We start from the raw sequence: 5,839 nt of genomic DNA, 5'->3' as shown, positions 1-5,839 counted from the left end.
AATCTGGCGAATCTATTCAGCTGTTTTTGTCGTGTCTGCACCACTACTTAACAGCATGTTACACATTTATTTCTCAATCTTTACTAAACCATTTAGTAATATAATTCGCTTCAATAGCGCTTATTCAGATTTTTTGAATCTGTTAAAAAAGTTTTATACAGCCACTGAATTCAATTTGATTAAATATTATTTGAGAGGAGAGTAAGTTTTAGAGTTTATTCAATGTGTTTTTTGTGGAAACTCAAATATCAATTTTGTTGCTACCTAGATTCGAACTCCTGATCTCCTGATTCAATGGCCGCTACTCTATCATCACCGTCACTTAGACATATGTAAATAACAAAGAAAATTATGGATGTGCTTCTTCGCATACCCTATAGGTTGTTTTACTAACGCTATTTTCAGATTCATGCTGTATAAACGTTAGAAAGAGACCTACATGCTGCTTTCAGCACATGAGCTTAAAAATTATGCTTTCAGCATTATTTCAACCATTATTCAAACATCTATCAGCATGTTCTGTTGGCTAACTTTTATGCATCATGAATCGCTGAAATTGTTTTTAGGCAACATTTTCTCACCTGTATAGATGCTACTCTGCTGCTAATCGTTTAACAGTAGCCGTCAACAGAAATATCGCTTCTAAATGGCTTGTTTTCTTACGCTATCTGCTAGCATTAATGACAGCGCTTTGTCAGTTGCTATAAGAGCAGGTAAATACCTTTGTAGCTGCATTACAGAAACCAATAGCTCATACACAGCTCCAGCAACAAAAATCAAATGTCAACATTGCGGTTTTGACATTCCATACTGATAAGCTATTAAAAGAAGCAGTATAAGGTTTACTTAAACGTTGTGTAATCTTCAAAGATACAGAAGTAGCCTGAAAGCTTCGTTAGTTCATTTATAGCGCCATTACGCTATATTGTTAGTGCTATAACAACGGCGAAAACGATTTCATTGTGAATGCTACCCACCGTAATATAGGAAGTTGCTAACAAGCAACTCAGTTACATACATGAGCTCTTAACCGATAAGCTTTGTTGCTAATTCAGACATAGCTATTTTATAACTATATGAAAGCTGCATAAACGATAAAAGATTAAATATATTCAGCACACTGACTAGCTGATAGATATTTGGATAATAGTCGAGTTGAAGTTTAAGGGATTATTTGCGGAGGCTTTTCTTTTATTCAGCATTGGCTGCTTTTATTCAAATATTATACAGCCAAAGGCTAGAAGTTGAAACTTTTAGCACCAAAATTGTTAGTTGGGACAACCGGTCCAATAAGCGATTTGTAAATAGTCATTTTGGTACGGCGGCGAACTCTATTCGATCGGAGCGTTTTGCGGAGTCCAAAGTACGTACGGTTTTCTGCAATGATGCGTCTCCGAATTTCTCTACTGGTATCGTTATCGGCAGTCACCAGTGAGCACGAATTTTTCAACCACCTCGATTTCGTAGCCACTAATACGAACTCGTGGTGGGTGGCTTACATTGTCCTCTGTTGAGGCTCTTCCTATCATATACTTCGTCTTCGACGTGTTGATGACTAGTTCAATCCGTTTAGCTTCGCTTTTCAGTCTGATGTTGGCTTCCTCCATCTTCTCAAAGTAACGTGCCATAATATCAATGTCATCGGCAAAACCAAATAACTGGACGGACTTCGTGAAAATCGTACCACTCGTGTCAATCCCTGCCTTTCGTATTACTCCCTTCAAAGCGATGTTGAATAGCAGATACGAAAGACCATCACCCTGCCGTGACCCTCTGCGCGTTTCGAAGGGACTCGAGAATTCCCCTGAAACTCGAACTACGCACATTACCCGATCCTTTGTCGCCTTGATCAACCGTATCAGTTTATCCGGAAATCCGTTTTCGTGCATTAGCTGGTCCCGATCGATTGTATCATATGCGGCTTTGAAGTCGATAAATAGATGCCGTATGGGCACGTTGTATTTACGGCATTTCTGCAATACCTGACGTATGACGAACACCTGATTTGTGGTAAAGCGTTCACCCATAAATCCCAACTGGTACTGCCCCACGAACTCTCTTGCAATTGGTGTTAGTCGGCTGCATAAAATTTGGGAGAGTAGGCGGCGTTCAGCAATGTGATTGTGCTTTTGTTGCTACAATCCAGCTTATCGCCCTTTTTGTAGATGGGACACACGACACATTTCATCCACTCCTGCCGCAGAGCCTCATCCTCCCAAACCTTGGTAAGTACCCAGTGCAGCGCTCTAGCCAGTGCCTCACCACCGTGTTTAAACAGCTCTCCTGATAGTTGGTCAACTCTGGGGGCATTGTTGTTTTTCAGCCGGCCGATCTCCTGGATTTCCTGGAGATTTGGAGCCGAAAATGTGCGCGTGCTCCTAGGTTCATTACCATACCGCCACCGTTGTCTGCCACATCTGTTTGATCTGTACCGTTTGTATCGTACCGCGTTCGCCCTCGTGCGGTGTTGCAGCAATCTCGCCCATGCTGCATTCTTCTCCTCACCGTGGCACCTGCCTAGTGCTGCGGTCGCGGTGCTTCCAATGGCGGATCGAATATCTCTCCAGCCATCTTAAAGAGACGCTGCCCCTAGCTGCTCTTCCGTTGGGAGTGCCACTTCCAGCTGTTGCGCGTAGTCTTGGGTTGGCTAGTCTAGCGTCTTGTAGCCGCCCAATGTTTAGCCGCGCCGGACGACTCCGATGCGTGTTGTACACCGTCGAGAGTTTTGAACGCAGACATATTGCAACGTGGTAGTGGTCGGATTCAATATTCGCACTGCGGTAAGTGCGGACGTTCGTGATGTCAGAGAAGAATTTACCGTCGATTGGAACGTGGTCGATTTGATTTCCCGTACTTGATTAGGTGATTTCCAGAAATGTGCGTGAGTCAAGAGAATGTACCACTAATTTGCCTTTTTCCGTATGCTTATTTTAAAAGAAGGAATTATCTATTTGTTAACTATATTTCGGGCAAATTCTTGCTTTTCAAGAAGGAATCATTTACTCATTTTCCATTTTCCGGGTAAACGCGTGCTTCAAAAGAAGGAATAATCTACTTTGTTACCTTATTCCGAGCCAATTCCGTAAAAAGAAAAAGTCATCTATCGTGTGGCCTTATTTTGGACACGCGCGTACGTACCACGAAAAAATATAGACTCATTTTCCTTATTCCGGGAAAATGCGCTTTTTAAAAGAAGAAATCATCGACTTAATTGCCTTATTCCGGGCAAATGCGTGTGTCGTGAGTGGGTGATATTTCCCAACAAACTATTTAAGCTGAAGAAGCTTATTTTGAACAAAATAAGCGCTTCTATCAGTTTCCAATGTTTGTTGGGTTGTTTTCTCAATCAAGGCGTGCTTCAAAATAAGAAGAAATTCACTATTTCTGTTTTGACCATGGTCATTATGCCATAAAGCCCATCGTATTTGAAACTTTAGTTTCTAACAAATATCAAAATGGCCCTTTCACATCCAACTCATCAAGATAAATGCTTTAATGTACAATGATATGCGATGTTTAATTAGAATTCAAGAAAATTAAATCATTTTCATCTATATATCCTGTTTTATGGGGAATAGTATATTCTGGGGAATGCTTTTCTGGGGATTGGTTTTCTGGAGAATGGAAGAATTGTGGGGTATGCTTTTCTGGGGAATAGTATATAACCAGTGGTATCACATCCACATTTGGACTAGGGTAGATGTACCAATTGTGGTTGTACCATCAGTTGTCGCACTAGTGCGTTATACACCAATTGGAACATCACATCAACACAAAACATTTTCTGATCAGGGGCCATATTCATATGACACGATATGACACCTTAAACCTCTTCCAAAATCTCAAACAAACCATAATTGTAAAAAATGATTTTTAATTTATTATTAAAATTTAATGATAATTTAAAAATGATCCTAATTAATGATAAATTTCTTTTAAAAAGCTCCAGACGCGGGGAGCACTGGTTCTGATGAACCTGGCTATTATGAACATCGCATTATTTGGTGAAATATTCAAACATAACAATTGCAAGAAAGTTCGTGGGCAGTATCAGGCGGGATTTATGGGTGAAATTGGCTTATAAACTGCTTTAATCTCGTAATACGCGTAAAAAAATGGTTAGACCCCTAAACTGACTTTGAAAAATCGCTTAATAAATGTTTGAGGAAAACGCTTATATTTTAAAATCCGCGTAAAAAACTGACACTAAAACCGACGTAAAAAAATTGTAACCGTCTAATCTTTCCTGCCGTAAGAAAGCCGCTAACGCAATGGTTTATGCGCCACTCTCGTTTCCGAGAGACCACTGGTCATGTGTTTAATCTCGTTGCCCGACTAGTCTGAAGTATGAGTGCTAATCTCTAGGGATTTTCAACGGTTGGTATGAGCTAACGTAAATAGATGGTCGCAACTACATAGAAGTGAACCTAGGCAAACTCGCAGAATGACCGCAGTGATCGCAACGTATACGTACTTGAGTCAAGGTGAACGTAAAGCGAAGTGAACTGACAGCAAGAAGTTCCTGGGCGGACACAATAACCGCAGGGCTCTTGGAATATGAAATAAAAGTAATGAACGGTAAGTTATGTTGAATTCATTCTTGCTTATATTAATTCATTTTTCCTTATATTAATTCATTCACCGTTTCCGTGCGATGAATTGGCAGCACAACAACTAGCGTACTAGATGTCGATAGGTCCTGACGTCTTATAACAGTTGCGTCACCGGGGATCCTCGCTACAAAGGTAGGCCGAAATAATGTTGCGGGGGAGGGCGTCGGTCTCCTCGGTACTCTACCCGATCATCCGCGAGCGGACACAGGCAGGCCGGTCTTCCTCTGTCCCCGTTTGTCTACCAGTCACTGGCGGGCCGTGGCGAGGTCCTCTTCGGTATGGTACCACGTGCGCCTTAAATGCGCCAAGATGGCGGAATGCGATGGCTAGCTTGTAGCTCGTACAAACGGCGTCCGCTGGACGCTGGGGTCCAACAAAAGATAGTGTTAGAATAATATATTTAAGAAATGAATTCATGCACCGTATTACCTTTGTAATTGAAATTACAGCTCACTAGAGCAGAGTTTTCGCCCTTAGTGATGGGTAACACCTGATTCTAATGAAAATAAAAAAACTTTAGCAATCACTTTCACTTCAATTTACTTTTTGACTACAATTATTTAAGAACTTTTAGGCTAAGATATATTTTAAATGTCAAATATGTTCAGCTTGAATTATAACTTTATAAAAACTGAGATCACCGGACTAACTTCTACTCTACGACCGACTTAGATTGGAAATGACGACAATTTCAGAAGTCTTTAAATCCTTCGTCATCGTTTTGGCGGTTACTAATATATTTTTACCAGTTTTAGACGACTTCCACAGTTGACTTCTATTGCATTTTGTTGGCCATCTATCAATAATCCGTGAATTATTTTAGTGCATCTAGCTTAATTACAAATGGTTCTTAAAACAATTATATATATTTTATTATTATTATATTTTACTTTGAAATATGAAATAGAGCGGAAAGTAGCAGACCGTTACAAAATCCAGAAAAATGCTTAGATTTCAAAATCCGCATTAAAAATTGTCACAGTGTGTCTAGTGTCGCAATAAAGAAATTTTAAGTATGTATCATAAGGAATCAAAAACCATTCGATTCTGGCAACATGAATGTTCCGAACGTGTTGCCAAAATCGAATGGGGTCTGTACCTACCTGTGTGCCTAGTTTGCTTCAGCGTTGTCTTGCTTGGACGTAGTTATTGCAATTTCCCCAAAAGTTTAAAGTTCTTAGAACCACTTCCAAAAGGAATTTCTTTCCCACAACTATAACAACACA

The sequence above is a fragment of the Armigeres subalbatus genome, chromosome 3 (genome assembly GCF_024139115.2).
Source record: "Armigeres subalbatus isolate Guangzhou_Male chromosome 3, GZ_Asu_2, whole genome shotgun sequence".
NCBI classification, from domain to species: domain Eukaryota; kingdom Metazoa; phylum Arthropoda; class Insecta; order Diptera; family Culicidae; genus Armigeres; species Armigeres subalbatus.
Note: the sequence above shows the minus strand (reverse complement) of the source record.